The sequence below is a fragment of the Meriones unguiculatus genome, chromosome 12 (assembly GCF_030254825.1).
Source record: "Meriones unguiculatus strain TT.TT164.6M chromosome 12, Bangor_MerUng_6.1, whole genome shotgun sequence".
Lineage (NCBI taxonomy): Eukaryota > Metazoa > Chordata > Mammalia > Rodentia > Muridae > Meriones > Meriones unguiculatus.
The window spans coordinates 17,232,012-17,253,471 of NC_083360.1; the positions used below are offsets into that span (position 1 = coordinate 17,232,012).

The 21,460-nt window shown below is 39.4% G+C and overlaps 1 non-coding gene across 1 annotated transcript; it reads right to left on the minus strand.

The window, feature by feature from the left end:
• Positions 1–1,215: 1,215 nt before the first annotated feature.
• On the minus strand, positions 1,216–1,288 carry Trnak-uuu (transfer RNA lysine (anticodon UUU)). The gene has a single exon. It is a non-coding gene; the product is annotated as a tRNA-Lys (tRNA).
• Between the last annotated feature and the right edge of the window lie 20,172 nt (positions 1,289–21,460).

The window sequence follows — 21,460 nt, forward strand, 5'->3', positions numbered from 1 at the left end:
TTCTTTTAAAGTATAACAGTACGATACCGCTTGTGGCCATATAACGGAAAGATGTTCATCCACATAATGGGAAATGTAGGACATTTGCTCATCTATGTTTATAGCAGCTTTATTTGTAGCCAGAATCTGGAAATGACCCAGATGCCCCTCAATATTTATACAATAGAATACTACTTAGCTATTAAAAGCAAGGAAATCATGACATTTGCAGGCAAATGGATAGAACTAAAAAAGATCATCCCGAGTGATATAACCTAGAACCAGAAAGTCACACATGGTGTATACTCATATATAAGTAAATATTAGACATTTAATATAGGATAAACATACAGAAATCTACAGATCTAAAGAAGATAAACAACAAGGAGAACCCTAGGGAAAATACTTAATCCTCATTCAGAAGGGAAAACAGTATAGGCAACTGAAGCAGTAGAAGAGAGGGAACAGGATGGGAACCTACCACAGATGTCCTCTGAATGACTCCACCTAGCAGGGGATTGAAGCAGATGGAGAGACTCACAACCAAACTTTGGACACAGCACAGGGAGTCTTTTGGACGAAGGAGGATATAAAAGGATCGGGAGGGGATAGAAGCCACACAAGGAGACCAAAAAAGCCAAAAATAGCTTGGCCCAGGGAGGATTGCAGAGACTGATGCATCAACCAAAGACCATGCATAGAAAGGACCTAGACCCCCTGCTCAGATGTAAGCCATAGACAGCTCAGTCTCCATGTGGGTCTCTTAATAAGAGGAAAAGAGAAGTCTCTGAGATGAACTTGGTTGCCTGCTCCTTGATCACATCTCCCTGGTGAGCTAGCCAGACCACAGACGAAAAGGATCCAGGCAGTCCTGATGGGACCTGATAGTCTAGGGTCAGACAGTAGGGGAGAAGGACTTCCCCTATCAGTGAACTAGGGAAGAGGGATAGGGGAGGAAAAGGGAGGAGGGGTGAGACTGGGAGGAGATGAAGGAGAAGGGGGCTACAGCTGGGATACAAAGTGAATAAATTGTAAATAATAATAATAATAATAATAATAATAATAATAAAACAAGATAGTACTTGTAAAAGTGAAAGGTGCTATCTGTTTGAACTCTAAAAGGTATCTGTGAAAAAATTGCAAAACACTTTATTTAGGATAAAAGGGTGAATCAAGATTTAAAAAATTAATAAAGCCATTTTATCAGTTACTCTCTCAAATACGGCAAAGTATCAGTGCCTGAACCAGGACTTGAACCCTGAACCCTCAGATTAAAAGTCTGATGCTCTACTGATTGAGCTATCCAGGCCCTTAATAAAGTCACTTTATAAAATTTAACCCTTAATTCTAAAGAGTTAGCTTGATTATCTGCCAGTTTTTCAACCAAAGAGACTTCCAAGACCCAGCAATTTCATCAGTACAAACTCCGGGCCAAGGATGAACAAACCAAGACAGGTATCCTTCATACAGCTGAGCCTCAAGAGCAATATAATAAAAGCATTTTGGAAGACTGAGACACATCTCTACAAGTGAAGTTACAGGAATCCTAATTGAGTACGGCCCCAGAATGCTAAGAGTTTAAAGGAGGCCAGGATTGTCACTGATGGAGACGGCAAGGAAAGGTGATTACACTGGGACTAGTCTGCACCCCCAGAATATAAATGATGAACTAGAGATGTGGACAAGATATGAATATGAGTGACAGGGCCCATGTGGGGTCATATCGGGCTGAATCTAATCTTTCTTCAATTGGTAAATGAACTGCAGCAGAGAGACAACAAAGAGATTTCTGTATCTACTGATAACCCGGAGTAGTCCATGAGTTGTAGGAAAATCACTGTCAATGAAAACCTGAAGTCAAAGCCATATTACAGAGAAGACAGCTTAGAATCACCCAGGAGAACATAAAGGAGAGAAAGAGTATCCTGTGAGAAAGGTTGAGTGTCAGGAGTCATTTGTAAATGTCTTGAATCACTACTAGATTCCTTGTACTACAAGGTATACAGGAAGGATGGTAGTGAAATTTGCAGTATTAAATCTCTGTCTATTTAGTTCCCTGTATCACACTTTTTTAGAAAATAGAGGATTCTCTATTTTCTAAAGAAATGTTTTTAGAAAATAGAGGATTCTCATAGGTACCTTAAGAACCTACTAATGTCTTAACTTTTTAATTTCCCCACTTCTGCACTTTAAAGCACAGTCATTTCAAAGAATTAAGAAGTGTAAAGAATTTCAGGATGGGAAGGATGCTAACAGGGAAGGCAGAACATTTTGTGTAAATTCATGGTGTTGCTGAGGTCACATAAGGAAAAGGTGACACAAAGTAAAGAGAGAATTCAGTAGATGTGATCCAGAAAGTGCTAAGGCCACTTAAAATTCTTTCAGATTACACTAATGATTGTTCGTCGTCATTAGCAGAATCTTGATCAAATGTAGTGAGCCTTTAATGCTTTCATAAAACATTGTAAGAAGTATTTCATCATTTTGTTTTATGTTTATTTGTTTGGGTCTGAAACTATTCATGTGCACCATGTGTGGAAGTGCCTGCGGAAGCCAGAAGAAGGCATTGCATCCTCTTGATCTGGAGTTACAGTTGTGAGCAGCACAAGATGGGTGCCTGCAACTGATCTTTCAGCCTCTGGAAGCACTCTTAACAGCTCAGTCATCTCTTGAGCATCTGTACATCATAACTTGTATATTTTTTTGTCTGTTTATGTTCCAATATCTTGGAACATTTTCTTAAGGAATATTTCCTAAAATTACATTAGTAAGAAAAGTTAATATTTGAATAAGGCTTAGACTCATCTTCCAACTGTGGCATGCATGCATATGAGAAGAATAGTCTCTAAATGTATACAAGTGGAGAAGTTTTTGTATATTTAGGGATGTGTGTGTGCGTGTGTGTGTGTGTGTGCATGTGTGGTGTGAGAGAAAGAGAGAAAGGAAGAGAGAACACTTCCATTGCTTATAGAGTTTAAGAAGTAAAACGGTAACTAAAAAGATTGGCGATGACTCTGAAGACAATTCTCTTTGATTATGCATTGATTATTAGTTTTAGCACTGCCATAATAAAATTAGCCAGTGTAAATACACAAGAATAATCTGTTTCTTCCTGTGTCATCGGGAGTCTCTTAGCAATGTGGCAGAAAGGTGTCAGAATTCTTGTCCCCTCCCTCCTTGACTTAGATGATTCTTTTTTTTTTTTAAATCACATTTCTCACATTGCCTCGTTTGTGTCATCTGCTCCTAGACTACTGTGTGTCTTCCACTAGGCCCTACCCATCTGATCTATTTTACCTTCATTATGTTTTCAAAGACCTTGTCTTCCAACAGGGACTTATTTCTGCATACTTGATGTTAGACATTCAACCTCTAAATTTCAAAGGGAGAACATACAACCCATAATATGTTCCCTTTCTCAATGACTGCAGAGCGGATGTGTGATAGAAAAACAATTTGTGATCTATTGAGAGATGCTGCCCTTCAATTTCTTTTTACCAATGAGAAAACTCAGATGTTAAAAGTTAAAACCTTTGTCCAAATTCTCTCATTTTTCAAGAAGCTGAATTTGTGTTAGAAGAATCCCATTACCACTTACATTTTTCTACCAATGTATGATGTATGAGTTTTCTAGTTTTAAAGTTCAGTATAAGACTAAAATGGAAAATCAGGAAGAAAAAAGATCTGGTTCTGACAAGCAATGTAGAAGGAGGTCCACTCCAAGTAAGGGTGGCACGTGGGTACTGAGCAAGGATAGTTCTCCTTCACATGGTAGATTGTGCCAAGGTTATTTGACTGTTTTTAACCTTATTAATTTTGCAAGACCTCAAAAGTTATCAAAGGTCTACTTCAATTATTTTGTTCCAATCTTTGAAGGAAAGAAAAAAAAATTAACTTCAATTCTAAAGCTCGGTAACTTACCGAACAATGAAATTATCATTTAGTTAATTTTTCTGTTTAGTACAACCTTCTTGGTGTAGAATGTTTAGGGATAACACCAAAAATAAAAATAAAATAAAGAGCCATCTTTAAGCGCTGTTGTTTAACATATGTGCTATCTTATTCGTAATATATTTGTGAATCCTGTTTAAAAATTTTTGAAAAAAATTTCTGTTAGTGCTGCATTGAACTTTAAAACAAATATACATTTCAGTTTCATAGCATCATTGAGTCCCTCAGATCTCTTCCTAGCAGTTGGCACCATGTGGAAGGGCTGATGATTTTAGCATGTGAACAGGGATAACTGTTGTTTTTTCACATGGTCCCTAAGAAATTGTTAGAAAATATGTAGTATAGGACAACATTACCTATACAATAATTCATCTATAAGTAAGTTATTCTGAAAGAATATCAAGCTATGAGCCCAATGTAGAGTTCCCACTACAAATTATATTTAAATAGATATCTGACCTGCTAGCAGTCTTCTGTGCACTAAACTCTTGGCCTGAGTTAGAGACACCCCGCGCCCCCCCATAGTGACATTTTCCTAGTGCCTATGAACAACAATAAGTATGTCTTACCTGCAGCCTTTGCAGTACATGGCCATTACCATTCTAACTCATAAAGCTTAAGGTTTCCGTGTATTGTTTTTCTTCAATATCTCACATAGCCCTGAGGCTGACTCTTATGGCTGAGACTGTCTTGTCCTGTTAGTCCCCCGGAAAACTACTGTACTCATTTTTATGCCAAACAATTATACAGAGCTTGTGTGTGAGCAAACCTGCATCAATTCGCTCTTGTAAAGTTAGAGCCTCTTGGGTTGTTCACCCATGACTAGCAAGCAGTAATTTTTTTCTTTCTTATTATTGCATACTTATTCTCTACATGAAAAAATGCAATTCTGAACTAACTTAGCTCTCACATGACTTCTCCTAAAATACTCTGTTTAAGGCACTATTTTACAAAAAACAAACAAATATGAAAATTGTTTCATTCTTTTTATTGAAAATAGATTTTTAAAAAATTTTTATTAATTACACTTTATTCACTTTGTATCGCCCCATAAACTCCTCCCTCCCCCCCTCCCAATTGTACCTTCCCCCCCTTCCCCACGCATGCCCCTCCCCAAGTCCACTGATAGGGGAGGTCCTCCTCTCCTTCGTTCTGATCTTAGTCTATCAGGTCTCATCAGGACTGGCTTCATTGTCTTCCTCTGTGGCCTGGTAAGGCTGCTCCCCTCTCAGGGGGAGGTGATCGAAGGCCAACTGTTGGGCAGGGTGCATGGAATCTTATGTAAGAAGTGGGAAATATTACGATCTGGAGAGGACAGGAGCTCCACAAGGAGAGCAACAGAATAAAAAAATTTGAGCACAGGGGTCTTTCCTGAGACTCATACTCCAAACAAGTACTATGCATGGAGATAATCTACAACCCCTGCACAGATGTAGCCCATGGCAGTCCAGTGTCCAAGTGGGTTCCATAGTAATGGGAACAGGGACTGCCTCTGACATGAACTGAACTGCCTGCTCTTTGAAAATAGATTTTCATACACAATATCTTGTGATTACTGTTTTTCCTTGCTTTGAGATCCCTCCTAGTAACTCTTTCTCTCATTAGAAAATAAACATGCTTCTAATGGATAATAATAAAATGAAACCTGCTGAAAATAAATAAATAACACAATAGGATAAAACAAATAGAAGTAAAAAAGGGCAAGAAAAGGCACAAGAACAGATACAGATTCGGAGACGCATTTATTCATACACTCAGGACTCCCCTAAACACACACATGTATATATCTGTGTGTGTACCCAAAAATCATTCTGTATGCTCTTCTCCTGCTGGGTTCCCTGAGCCCCATCGGAAGTCTCTGATGGAGACTTCTTACTTAGGTTCTAGTTGGGTATGAATCCATCTCATGAGGTAGGCCTTAAATCAAGTCAGATATTGGTTGTTACTCCTCAAAACTTTGTTCCACTACTGCACTAGCAATTTTGCAGGCAGGACACCATCGTAAATCAAATGGTTCATGGCTGTGGGGTGCTTGTGGTTCTCCTTTGCAAAGTACTTTTCTGTACTAGAACCGAGAGGTGAAAACACTATGTTGGCACCAACTCGACTTCTTCACAATTAAGTTGTGTAGGTGTAGTCTTCAGCAATGGGGCCTTATCATCGGTTTGTGGAGAGAACTGGCAACAGGCTGAGGTGTTTGGGGATTCTCACGCAACCACTTTTACCCACATCTCCATTAGATATAACTCAATTGCATTGTTGGAAGCTTTATTTGATGATAAGCACTATGCTTAAATTTAGTAAGTTCATTGTGTACATGTGCTAAATAAAGAGCAATTTCTTCCAAATAAAGGAATTATAATTTACTGAGTAGTTTAAAACACAGCTCAAGCCCTAAAATCAACAATTAATAAATGGAACCTCCTGAAATTGAAAAGCTTCTGTAAGACAAAGGATAGTGAGTGCCAATTGAACAAAATTATAGTCTACAGATTGAGAAAAGATCTTCACCAATCCTACATCTGATAAAGGGCTAATACCCAAAATATACAATGAACTCAAGAAATCAAACAGCAACAAACAAAATAACCCAATTAACAAAGGGAGCACAAACCTAAACAGAAAATTCTCAACAGAGGAACATTGAATGGCTGAGAAGTACTTAAAGAAATGCTCAACTTCCTTAGTATTCAGGGAAATGCAAATCAAATGGACTCTGAGATTCTATATCACATACCTTAGAATGGCAAAGATCCAAATTCTCAGGAGACAGTGCATACTGGCGAGGGTGTGGAGAAAGGGAAACACTTTCCCATTGCTGGTGAGAGTATAAACTTGTTCAACCACTTTGGAAATCAATCTGGTGTTTCTCAGGAAATTGGGACTAGCTTTACCTCAAGACCCAGGCATATCACTCCTGGACATATACTTAAAAGATGTTACACCACACAGAGATGACATTTGCTCAGCTATGTTCATATCAGCTTTATTCATAATCACCAAAATCTGGAAGCAACATAGATGTCCCTGAATCTAAGAATGGATGAGGAAACTGGCACATTTACAAAATGGAATACTACTCAGCAATTAAAAACAAAGAAATCATGAAATTTCCAGGCAAATGGATGGAACTAGAAAATATCATCCTTAGTGAGGTAGCCCTGACCCCAAAGACACACATGGTATGTACCCACTCATAAACAGGTTTTAGCCATATAATTCAGGATAAACATACTACAAGGTACAAACCCAAAGAATATAAATCAAGGGAGAATCCATGAATCTTACTTGGAAGAGGAGATAAGATAAACAGAGGTAGTGGTTGAAGAGAAGAAACAAGGTAGGAGAAGCAGTGTAGACAGTTTAGGGGGTGGAGATCAGACCTGGGAGATCAAGGAGAACAGAAGGCTTGTTGAGAAAAGAGAAAGTGAGGGTGGGGATATCTCTATCAAGCTGAAGATCTAAGTCAGGGTAGGCTCCTGGGAGGATGTGATGGGGATTCAAGCAGAGACCCCTAGTAGCAGAGGCCATAGAGACTGAAGAGGACACCATCTAACTAGACTAGTCTTCTAGTAGAGGTAGGGGAACACCAGCCCACCCACAAAAACTTCAACTCATGCTCAGACCTGTTGTAATTTCATGAGCTGGGGTGGATGAGAAAGTGAGAACCCCTCTTCTGAAGAATAGGTGAAGGGGGAAGGGGAAGGGATGGTGGAACTGGGAGGGAAGAAGGAATGGGGGTAAAACTAGATTTAAAGTGAATACAAATAAATAAATAAATAAAAAACATTGAAAGTGTAAGAAGAAAACTCTTTCCGTGTCAGAATTAAAATTCCTAAAACTTAGTAAGCCAGCAATAACTGAGTTCCAAAGGAAATGAAGCCTAAAATGTCAAACTGCTTTCTACCTGACTCTTTTTTGTGCTATGCTGAGACAATATAGTAATAAAATAAATGGTAGCATTGTTAATATTATTTCTTAAAATCTCTCCACAAAAATATGATACATGAAAATTTTATGGTTTAATTTATTTGCAATTAAATAGCATTCTATACCTATACTAGAAGTTTTTATGTCAACTTGACACAGTCTAGTCACCTGAGAGGAGGAAAGTCCAATTCATAAAATATCTCCATAAGATCAGACTGTAGTCAAGCCTGCAGGACATTTTTTAGATCAGTGATTGTTGTGGGTAGTGTCAAGCTACACAACAACCTGGGATGGTTGTCTAGGTTTCTGTAAGAAAGGAGGCTTAAGAAGCCATCAGAAGCAAGCCAATAAGTAACATTGCTTCATGGTCTCTATCAGCTCCTTCTTCCAGGTTCCCGTCCTGTTTGTGTTCCTGTCCTAACTCCCTTTGACGATAAACAGTGTGAACACTTTCCTTCCCAGATTTCTTTTTTTCATGGTGTTTTATCACAGGAGCATTATCCATTTTATCAGTTTTTTTTTTTTTTCTTTTCCAACAGAGCAACAGTGATCATGATTGAACATATATCTGTTGAGTAGGGTATTGAGCCCTTTGGGCATAGACCAAGGGGCGGTATAGTTTGGTTTTACAGGAGATAACTTTTAACATTTTGAGGATTCTCCACCTTGATTTCCAGAGTGGCTGGATCAGTTTACAATACTTACAAAAGTGAATGAGGGTTTCCCATATCCTCCATGGCATTTGCTGTCCTGTTGTTGTTGTTGCTGATTCTTGTCATTCTGAGTGGGCTAAGATAAAAATCTCAAACTTGTTTTGATTTGCATGTCCCTAACTTCTAGGGAAGATAAAATCATTATCATCATCATCATCATCATTATTATTGATATTTCTTATTCTTTTGGTTCATTTTCCTGAGAAATCTTTGTTCAGATCTTAGGGCTATTTTATTGAATGCATTTTTTGACTCTTTGGTTTTTCAGTTCTTTATATATATTCTGGTTCTTAATCTTCTATATTCTATAATATCTAACAAACATGACTGCTTAAATATGAGCTGAACAGGAAAGACAGATATGAGAATGTAAATGGTGTGTGTAGGGGTGGTGGAAGCCCTCAACTTCCACCCTATGCAAATATATGAAAACAGACATTACTGATTTGAAGGAAAGCAAGGAGGGATAAATGGGAGGGCTTGGAGGAAAGACAGGGAAGGAGAGAGAGAATGTTATGATTATATTAAAGCCTCCAGAAAAAAAAGTAATTTAACAAAAACAAGAAGTTCAATAAAATTAAAAATATTTGTAACACATAAATAATGCTGGATAATTCATTCATTTTGAAGCAATAACCGGTAGCCTGAAGTAGGAAGATTAGCAGGCATTAATATATAAATTCTGAAGTTGGTCAAATGATAGATAATAGAGCTCAACATTAGAAGGAAATCATTCAGATGGTCTTTGGGCGACATGACAGCTGATGAAAAAGAGGCTCAGAATGAATGCTATCCCCCCTGCCATCACAGAGTGTGGTAACCATGTGCCCACACATGTGCTTTATGATGATCGGACACTAACCATTATTTACTCTGTACAAGTAAATAGCAAATAAGCAAAGTAAACCTCTACAGGTGTCTGTTTAGCTCCATGTGAATTTTCAGTCTGGTATATAGATCAATAAACACTGAGAAGTTAATTGAATACGAAGGAGAATCTACTTGAAATATAGTGGATCAAAAATTGGCTGCCTGTTAAGCTAGGGTCAGACGGAGGGGGAGGAGGGCCTCCCCTATCCCTGGACTGGGAGAGGAGTATGGGAGGAGGTGAGGGAAGGTGGGTGAGATTGGGAGGGAAGAAGAAGGGGAGTACAGCTGGGATGCAAAGTCAATAAACTGCAATTAATATAAAAAATTAAAATTAAAAAATGGCCCACAGGTTTGGATATCACGCATTCATGCCTACAGGTTAAATCATTTTTCTCACTAATTGCTGAAACTAGTGGTTGGTACAAATCGTAAGCAGTAAAGGACTTACTGCAACCTGATCTACGAAGAGATGCACAGAAGGCCACCATGAAGCTTGGAGGAAAGGCTCTTTTTTTAGCAGAATAGCTAGTACCTGTTCTCAGGTGGCTCAGACGGGCAGAGAGGCCTCCATGGTAAAATTCTTGCTTCTCCCATTAGACATCCGATTGTTTTTTTTTTTTTTCCTTTGTTCAATGCTTGAGGGTAAATACCGGTCCTTGGAAATATGCAGCAAGCATTTTATCCCTAAGATACATCTCTGATCCCACACTCTATCGTTTGGAATCTTGTGCCAGTGAACTCACTACCAGTTTGTTTGCCAAGACAGAACCTCCTTCCAGAAGGGAGTGAATGAGTCAACGTATGTATTGTTCTTCCTATTTTTTTCCATTATTTTTTTTTCAGATAACAAGATTTTATTTTTATATAGCCTCACGGAATTAACTTAGAAAAACGAGAGTAAACAATAAAACAACACCATAAAGTATGTGTTTTCTTTTTTTTAAATTTTTTACTAACTTTTATTAATTACACTTTATTCCTTTTGTATCCCCCCATAAGCCCCTCCCTCCTCCCTTCCCGGTCCCACCCTCCCCCCCCTTTCTGCATGCATGCCTCTCCCCAAGTCCACTGATAGGGGAGGTCCTCCTCTCCTTCTTTTTCATCTTTTTTTTTTTTTTTTTTGTTCTTCTCAATGCAGTTTATTCAGGAACCTTGAACAATCTTCTGACCCTGGGGAAAGCCAGCCCACAGCTTAAACAGCCTCTGGGTAGCCAACCCCAGCATGCCACGTGGGCAATGCAGATAGGTCCACATACATGGAAGCAAGCCAGATCCTGAGCCTTAGCCAAATGTGGAGTTGTTTGTGACAGAGAGCACTCACCATCGGGAAGGTGGAAGGCAGAAACCAGCTCCATCTTTAAGGCGTGGCATTATGCAGCAAATTGCTCAACTTGGCTGTCAATGGAAGTATGCTGGACTTTGTGTCACTAGCATACAATATTAGAATTTTTCCCGTGCTGCAAATCTGTCTAAACAATTGTCTAGCTATATTTTAGGTAATTGGACTGAAGAATTCGATACTATGATGGAGCAGCTGAGAGTGGCCATTGTCACAGTGAATTCTACCAGAGTGGACGCAGGACTAGCCACAGGATTATCATCATGGATTGCTGCAGCCATGAATCATCTGAAGGAATGGGGGGGCATGGGAGCGTTAGCAGGCCTTCTGGTGTTGATCTCCTTGGTTTGCCTGTGGTGTATATGCAAGATTAGAGTCTCACAACAGCGTAATGCAGCTATGACCATTCAGGCCTTTACAGCCATTGAAGCAGGACAGTCTCCCCAAGCATGGTTGGCTACCATAAAAAGCTAAAATGTTACGCTCAGGATGTGAGGCTTTTTCCATTATTTTATTTCTTTGAGAAAATAATTTTGTGACCTGATATCTCAAGTTCTTTCACATATGATATTCTCCTTTTATATTAATTTCTACCACGTACCTTTCTAGAGTAATCCAATTCACAACTGAGGATAGATGACAGAACATTCCCTTGGAAGAAATCTTTCTCACTGATCTTTCGTTCCTATATTAGAACCACATGAAATAAAATTAGTCCCTGGAAGATGAAGACCATTCAGTAGGATGTGCATGGTTTCGATGGCTGAGATCACTTACTTCCTGGTGGAGGTGATTCACTGATATGGCTGCACCTTGAATATAAGTTATTTTGTCTTATTTCACATGACGGAGTTCATTAGTTTTGTCAGTTATGTTGGAAGTGTGTGAGAAAAACCTGTTTTATATTGTGGGAAGGCAGCCCTCAGGAAATAGCATCCTTCACAATGCTTATTTGAAACATAATTTTGAAAATTGAATAAAAAATGTGTGCCATATTTATTTAATGTGATCATGATTGGACTGAAAATATACACCGTTTTCACAAGCACATTCTTCTCTATAGTTTAATGGAACTGTTGAAGCAAAAATAGTTTCTTTACTTCTTTCTCTTCTTTCTCTCTGTGTTTAAAATGTCACCAGATCTTTACTCACTGATTTAGAGAAATCACAAATACTGTTTGTTTATGAGATGTGTTTTTCACTATAGAATAAGGTAAACAGAAAACAGGATTTAAAAAAAAACCCAGGTATTTATTTTTTCACAGTACCAGCCACATAAAACTTTTTAATGATTTGACCCATTCATTGGAAGATAAATTCTAAAAAATAGACAGACATGAGCTATACAAACTGCTCAGTGATGGGACCTGTTTGGGACTATGTCTTGGCTGGAAGCATGGTTGCAGAAAGCAGAGGAAGTCCTGAGTATGTGAAGACCTGAAGAATGTGTAATGTTCTCATCTCATGGCCATGTCAAGGGCCCCTGTCTCAGATTCATGGAAGTGTAGCAAACCATTTTCTCGAGGGGATGAGGCTCAGAGGAAAATGGAAAAGCCTTCTCTTCTGGTCCATATATGGATGTTGATAATATATGAAGAAAATGTTCTTTTTGGCTTTATCCCCTTGGATACTTAGAGTCCAAAGACTGGCCCTATAAGAGACTGGTCCTACCAATGACAGTTAAATGTGACTTTGTTCAGCAGGATCTCATCAATCCTGCCTCCTTGTTGATCTATCTGTAACAGCCGTGATTCCATGTTCATCTGTATGCAGTAACTCTGCCTTTTTGTTCAATACTGCTTAATAAACACTATGACCATTCTTGGTGTTGTGGTTTCTCCAGCAGAAAGACCACATCACCTCTTCTTAGCTTTCTGTCCCGGTTTCTGTCTTTTCTTCATTTCCTCACTGCCCCAAGCAGGTCTGTCCCTGGAACAGAACAAAGATGATGCATAAGGCCTAATCATGCCCTCTTTCAACCTGAGCTCAGAAGTGTCAGAAACACACAGAAAGGAGTTCCATGTGGAATTCCCTAGAACAGCAAATAGATAAATAGATGTATGTAGCTGAGGTTTCCAAACACAAACTTCACACTGCTTCATGCTTAGAAATAATGTGTATGAAATAGCTTGGTTGGTGTCTGCTTCATGACATTGAACATGATAATCAGTTAATGATCTTAGGTCTATCTATCTATCTATCTATCTATCTATCTATCTATCTATCTATCTATCTATCTATTTTGGTTTTTCAAGACTGGGTTTCTCTGTGTAGCCTTGGGTGTCCTGGACTTGCTTTGCAGACCAGGCTGGCTTTCAACTCACAGAGATCCACCTGCCTCCACATTTCTGAGTGCTGGGATTAAAGACATGTACCACCATGTCCAGCTTCAGTTTATTTCTTTTGAGCTCTCCCACATGATTATTAAATGTAGGCTCAAAAAAAGAGTCATATGTTCACATGGAGATATTTGTCAAAAGTGCTCACTGCTGTCCACTTCCTGTTGTCAAATGCCATCTACTGTCAACATTCAGACTGTAGAGAGAGATGACACTGGCTTCTGAGTCTATTGGCAAACATCAGAATCTATCTTCCTTTTACGAGGCTGGCAGCCTCATCCTGGCAGTGCTAGAAGGACTTTAAAGGAAAGACCATCAGAAGACAGTCAAAGCGACTGTGTAGGAGCATCTTTGTCATTCCTAGGAGAAGTGTTCTTTTTCCTTTTAAAGGTGAAGTCTCCCATGAAGTACTAACCATACACTACCCTGTCTAGCTTCCAAGATATGACACAATGAACTCAGGGTAATATCAACCTCTTATCTGAAGACTTAGAGATCCATGCTGAAGAGCAGATGCAAAGATTGTAAGAGATGGATAACTTCAAGGAAAGTTTCTTCCAGGCATAACAGAGCTGGCACACATAAGACACCACAAAGAGAGTGGCCGCACACACAAGACCTGTTCAGGTGCAAGCCAGAATAGAACACTGTATTAATAGGGAAAACTGGTTCCAGATAACCACTCCTAACCAAGAAACTATTTGCAATGTACACCTGCTAGCTAAGGGAAAAACTGTTTTCTCCAATGATGTATCACCGCTATATTAACAATACTCCTGGGTGGGCCTGATTTTCAAGTACAGTTGACCAACACAAAACAAACTTTATTTGTCTATGTCTGTGGCTCTGTCTCTGTCTCTCTATCTCTCTGTGTGCACATGTGTTTTTTGTTTCGTGTATAATTTTTGTCTTATAAGATTTCACTTTTTTGTTTAGATTTTGTTTTGTGTTATTTTATTTGAGAGCAAGAACGAGAGCGAGAGAGCAAGAGTGGAAGAGAACAAAAGGGAGCAAAAAAGCATCAAATTGGGTGGACAGAGAGGTGGAAGGGACCTTGGAGGAGTTGGTGAGAGGAAAACAATAAATTGAATCAAAATATATTGTATAAAAATGGTTTTTAAACAAAAAATAAAGGCAAAATCAGTGCAAAAGTAAACAAAGGAGAAAAGTTTAAAAATATGTTGAGACAATATTTAAACATTGATATTTGATTGATTGTTTTCTCATGGCATATTTTGTGAACACATCTAATAAGCACACACTGACTCACATTCCCCACTCATTACTAGGATTTATTGAACCTAGAAATTAATATTGACTGGGGCAAAACAGCCACTGAGTTCTCCTGCAGGTCAATAAATCTGGTGATGGAGGAACACCAAACAGGAATCAGTACCTTTTCCCTCTGCAGTTTGTTTTTTTCCTTTGCCCTTAGAAGAATGTCAGTACAGCTGCCTGCTTCCAGTGGGCCTATCATGTTTTAAAAAAAAAATTTAGTAGCTGGCCATTTAGAATCTGTTTCCAATTTACGTTGTGCACTAATAAGGACCCAAATATAAAGTTTCCCTCAGAAGCATTAATATGTGTAGATATAATGAAGCCAAAGCATATTTATCACAGTTAAATTTCATAAATAATGCCAGAATAAAGAAAAAGGAAATAGTGGAGAAATTTACTATGCATGACAGCAAAGTAGAAAATGTATATAGTTTAATTATGCATTTGAAAAGACACAACTGTGATATATTCAAGCCATTGAACATTTATGGACAGCACTTCTTTCTTCTGTAAATTAAAGTTATGAATTGGCCTTTCAGGCATATGACACTTGCATGATTGAAAAATAAAAGAAGAAAACCTTTCAGAACTCTAATTTGTAGGTCTGGGTTTTTTTCTACAATCTGAACTCTATGGAAAACAATTTAAGACTCAAGGACAAGAAATCACAAAGAAATGGTGTTTGTCATTGTTTAAAAATTTTTAGAAGAGTTTGCATATATACCAATGGATGGTCAATAAAATCTTTTAGATTTAAACAAGAAACAATGCATTTCAGCAAAATAATAGCTTTTATTTCATTATATTTTTTATTAACTACACTTTATTCAGTTTTTATCCTCCCATAAATCCCTCCTTCCTTCCCTCCCAATCCTACCCTCCCTTCCCCTTCTTCATGCATGTTTCTCCCCAAGTCCACTGATAAGGGAGGTCTTCCTCTCCTTCCTTCTGATCTTAGTCTATCAGATCACATCAGGAGTGGTTGCATTGTCATCTTCTGTGGCCTGGTAAGGCTGCTCCCCCCTCAGGGGGAGGTGATCAAACAGCAGGCCAATCAGATTATGTCAGAGGCAGTCCCTCTTTCCATTACTATGTAACCCACTTGGACACTGAGCTGCCATGGGCTACATCTGTGCAGGGGTTCTAGGTTATCTCCATGCCTGCTACTTGGTTGGAGTATGAGTCTCTGGGAAGTCCCCTGTGTTCAAATTTTCTGCTTCTGTTGCTCTCCTTTTGGGGTTCCTGTCCTCTCCATAACCTACTATTTCCTACTTCTTTCATAAGATTCCATGCACTCTGCCCAACAGTTGACCATAAGTCTCAGCGTCTGCTTTGATAGTCTGCAGGGCAGAGCTTTTCAGAGGCCCTCTGTGGCTGGTTCCTAGCTTGTTTCCTGTTTTCTTTTTCTTCTGATGTCCTTCCTCTTTGCCTTTCAGGATGGGGATTGAACATTTTAGTCAGGGTTCTCTCTCTTGATTAGTTTCTTTAGATGTACAGATTTTAGTAGGTTTATTTCTATATTACATGTCTATATTAGTGAGTATATACCATGTGTGTCTTTCTGCCTCTCTGCTTTTCTGCTCACTCAGGATGGTCCTTTCCAGTTCTCACCATTTGCCTGCAAATTTCATGATTTCCTTATTTTTCATTGCTGAGTAATTCCATTGTATAGATGTACTGCAATTTCTGTATCCATTCTTCAGTTGAGGGGCATCTGGTCTGTTTCCAGCTTCTGGCTATTACAAATGTTTAAGATCTATGTTCAAATCTTGATCTTTGTGTACACATACACACACACACACACACACACACACACACACCCCTACAGAGAGACAGACAGAGACAGAGAAAAAGAGAGAAAGAGACAGAGATAGACAGACACATATATATAGAGAAAAATGGGGTTGGCACTATTTTATCTCAAGATGGAATGTTTTCCTAAGTTTCCCATTGTCATAGTCCTTACTCCCTGCCTTTCATGGAGAGAGCTGATGTCCAGCAATACTGATTTGCATGCCCACAGTGCTCTGGTCATTCACTTGCCTCTTTTGCCCATCTCTTCTCTCATTTATGAAAGAAGCTGCTCCTCTCAGAAAAGAAGGCACAGGAGAAGGGCATCAAATGGCCTACAGAGGCTGAAGAGGTGTGACATGCTGCTGCTGATCTCGTTGGAGAGACTGCCGTCTTGAGCGGCACAGAGCTCAAACTGTGAGTGGAGAACCCATGTTTACCTTTGTAAAGATAGAAAAGACCCCCAACAATAAGTTAAAGGAAAAGGTAGGTTTAGAAAAAGTAGGGCCTGTGCCTGTTTCTTCACTCTGTGATGCTCTGTCTCCACTCCTCACTGGCCTGCCTGGCACTACACTTCACCACCAGGAATTGTTTGACAAGCTGTTCACAGCAACCAGAGTTTCAGCAGATCATAGCGACTGAGTCAGCATATGAGATTTGTCTTTAAAAAGACAGACATAGTCTCAGTTTTGCAACTTATCCATTATTTTGAGAAGAGCATTGTAAAGTCTTGGTTTCCTTCCCTTTATATCGGGGATGGTACTAGAATCAGACCAGACAGAGCTACCTTCTTACTGCTTGGAGACTTAATACAGTTCCTCATGCTGTAGTGGCCATCATCCATACAGTATTTTCACTGTTATCATTATGAAAGGCAGTATAAATATCTCTTATGCAGGACATCTGATATGCAACCCCTGGACCCTCAACAGTGTTGTGACCCACAGGTTGAAAACAACTGATGTAGAGCTGTTGGGGATGAATTAATTACTCATTGGCATGTGCTGCTTAGTGGTAGTTTTGTCTCAGCTATGATCTCAAAAAATGTCCCTCACTATTATGAAGAACCAGGACATCCTTCCCTCCCTCTCTCCCCTCCCCTCCACTTCCCTCTTTCTTTTTGTATGTTCTGTATATGCATGGTATATAGTTGTGGTGAGTGCATGAGAGTTTGGGGTTGCACACGTATGCATTTCAAGGCTGGAGGAGGACATTGACATCTTCCTCTATCACTGAACCAGATAACTAGTGAAACCATCTAGAACTATATTCTTCAGGCAGCCCCCTCCACAGTTTAATTCATGGAGGATGGGGAAAAAAATTCAGATACATGAGATCTTTGCCAAATGTAAAGCAAGAAAAAAAAATGTATAAAGCCCAAATACAAGAATACAAACTCAGTTCCAAAGCAAGGAAAAGAAAATAATACATAGACACAAAAGTTTCCATCATATAAATGGATTTATTTTCATTAAAGAACATTTTGCAAATACCTGCTTTTTACACTCAGTGGGATAAGCAGCTCATGTATACAGTTCAAGGAAAGGCAGCTCTGATATTCTCTCTAGGACATACCCTAGGCTGCTCACCCTTGGGACCAAACACACTTAAACAGATAAGGACGAGGTTCCATATTTCACAATTAAACAGGAGAAATAATTCATGCTGGTTGATTTTTTTTATTATTATTAAAGAACCTGGAAAGTGAAAAAAGCATGATTTTCCTTGCAGTTCTGTTTACAAATATGTGTGTATGCATTTGTGTGCTTGGTTGAGTGTATGTGTGTATGTGTTCATGTGTGTGTTCTTTTTCCAGAATGGAAGAAGTGCTTATACTGACACCTTGATCTGACCTTTCCTTCTCAGTAAATTGCAACATTTTTTACTGATGTTGTCAGTAGGAAAAAGGGAAAAGTTTTAGTGCTTTCTGTGAACATTGTTGTGCTAACGGACAGCAAGCCAGCTAAGTGATAAGATAATGTAAAAGGCAACAGGAAAGGGACATGAAGTGGCTGGGTATAAATGACAGAAAGAGTAGAAACGAGAGGGCTGGAAGATGTGGTCTGGAGACCGTGGGAAAGGGCGCTGCCTGGGGTTTTTCTATCAGAACAGGACCTTCCCACGATGAAACAGAAGTCAACCATAGAAAATTAATCTTTCTGATAAAGGGGAGCATAAAATGACTTCTTAAAAGGAAAGGAAAAAGCCAGGACACCATTCTGGGGGTTTGTAGGTAGAGTTTTAGAGCTTTGCGGCTTAACTTGGAGAGGCAAGCATTGTTATCAAATGCTAATTGCTGCCAAACATGTTTTAAGTTTGCCTCCAGAGTGGCACTATTGGGAATCTCTATGGAATGTTAAACAGGACAATATTGGAAATTCTTAAATTATTGGGGTCATGCCCTTGAAAGGGGAGTGAGGAACTCAGTCTTTCTTTGCTTTTTGGCTCATCAAGTGAGCAGGTTACTTCAGCATGCTCTCCTTGCTATTGCCATGGAGGAAAGACTCCCAGGGGGAGTCCACAACAATGGGGGGGGGGGCTCCTGATTGAGGACTGACATCCCCAAACTAAAAGTCAATTAAACCAAATAGATTTAAGTTATTTGTTTCAGGTATTCCATCACAGTCACTTGGATGGAATACTAATGAAGAAAACAAAATGCTAAAAAGTGAGAAACCATTCAAGTATCACCACCCTAGACTACAGCCTGTCTTTGAAAGAGACAGGTTTCTCTGATACTACTTTCCAGGTCACTACTGTGGCTGGTGCAATTCTATCCCAAATGCAGTCATTTAATGAGTTCACAGGAGAGTTGTGTAATCATTAAAAAATGACAGTTGCCTGTTTTAATAAAAACTTCAGGGAACATTCTGGACATTGCTGGTCAGTACAAATTAATTTGCAGGTGGGGTCTCAATTATCCATTTGCCTTCAAGTCCATGCATGCTCTTCATTTACCATTGGCTGAATGAGAGGAAAGTATTTGGGCTTTTCAGGCCGGAATTCTAAGACTTTAGTGTCAGCTGGATTTAGTTTGGGTTTCAGCAATACAAAGTCCTAGTAGACTGGGGATGACAGGGAAAGAGAGAGTCCAGAATAGTCCACAACCTCCCAGTGCCTTTTTGTCAAGGAAGGCAAAAGTTTAGACCTACTCTTGCTAATGTGTAACAACCAACACAGTCTCCGCCTCCCTCGTCAGTCTTCCATGCTTGTGATATTAAGTGGGTGTCTCTGCATATGGTCAGTTGCCTTTGTGTACTGACGATCACGACTGGGAACAGAGGAGCCATTTGCCAAAGTGAAGAAAGGTTAACCTGTATGTGGTTGAGACTCTTCCAACCAGTACACCCCTGGCTAATCCTTGCCCTCTTATTCAGTGCTTTCTCAGCCCTTCTTTTCATTATGTAACTTTTCTCCCCTGAATAATCTGTACCCAGAAATGCTAAAACAATCCTCTACAATAAAAGATCTTCTGGAGGTATCTCCATCCCTGATCTCAAGCTGTACTATAGAGCAACAGTTATAAAAACTGCATGGTACTGGCATAGAAACAGAATGGTGGATCAACGGAACTGAACAGAAGACCCAGAAATAAACCCACACATTTATGGACACCTGATCTTTGACAAAGATGCCAAAACCATACAATGGAAAAAAGATAGCATCTTCAGCAAATGATGCCGGTCTAAATGGATGTCTACATACAGAAAAATGCAAATAGATCCATACTATCAGCCTGCACAAAACTAAAGTCCAAGTGGATCAAAGACCTCAACATAAAAACAGACACATTAAATCGGTTAGAAGGAAAAGTGGGGAAAACCTTAGAACTCATTGGTACAGGATACAACTTCCTGAACAGAACACCAAAAGCATAGGTTCAATAAATGGGAACTCATAAAACTGAAAAGCTTCTGTAAAGCAAAGGAAACCATCATCAAAACAAAATTACTGTCTACAGATTGGGAAAGAATCTTCACCAACCCTCTATCTGACAGAGGGTTAATATCCAGTATATATAAAGAGCTAAAGAAGATGAAAAGCAGCAAACCAAGTAATCCAATTAAAAAATGGGGAACAGAGCTAAACAGAGAACTCTCTGCAGAGGAATATCAAATGGCAGAGAAACACTTAAAGAAATGCTCAACCTCATTAACCATTAGAGAAACGCAAATCAAAACGACCCTGAGATTTCACCTTATACCCATCAGAATGGCCAAGATCAAAAACTCAAGTGACAACACATGCTGGAGAGGTTGTGGAGAAAGGGGAAACCTTCTCCACTGCTGGTGGGAATGTAAACTTGTACAACCACTCTGGAAATCAATCTGGCACTTTCTCAGACAACTAGGAATAGCACTTCCTCAAGATCCAGCCATACCACTTGTAGGCATATATTCAAAAGAGGCTCAAGTACACAATAAGGACATTTGCTCAGCCATGTTTGTAGCAGCTTTATTTGTAATAGCCAGAAGCTGGAAACAGCTCAGATGCCCCTCAACTGAAGAATGGATGCAGAAATTGTGGTAAATCTACACAATGGAGTATTACTCTGCAATGAAAAGTAAGGAAATCATGAAATTTTCAGGTAAATGGTAGGATCTGGAAATGATCATCCTGAGTGAGTTGTCCCAGAAGCAGAAAGAAACACACGGTATATACTCACTCATATAGACATGTAACATGGGATAAACCTACTAAAATCTGTACGTCTAAAGAAACCAATTAAGAGAGAGGACCCTGACTAAAATGTTGAATCCTCATCCTGAAAAGCAAAGAGGATGGACATCAGAAGAAGAAAACAGGAAACAACCTAGAAACCTGCCACAGAGGGTCTCTGAAAGGCTTTGCCCTGCAGACTATCAAAGCAGATGCTGAGACTTATGGCCAACTGTTGGGCAGAGTGCATGGAATCTCATGTAAGAATTGGGAAATAGTAAGATCTGGAGAGATCAGGAACCCCACAAGGAAAGCAACAGAACCAGAAAATTTGAACACAGGGGACTTCCCAGAGACTCATACTCCAACCAAGTACCAGGCATGAAGATAAGCTAGAACCCCTGCACAGATGTAGCCCATGGCAGTTTAGTGTCCAAGTGGGTTACATAGTAATGGGAAGAGGGACTGCCTCTGACATAATCTGATTGGCCTGCTCTTTGATCATCTCCCCCTGAGGGGGGAGCAGCCTTACCAGGCCACAGAAGATGACAATTCAACCACTCCAGATGTGATGACCTAGACTAAGATCAGAAGGAAGGAGAGGAAGACCT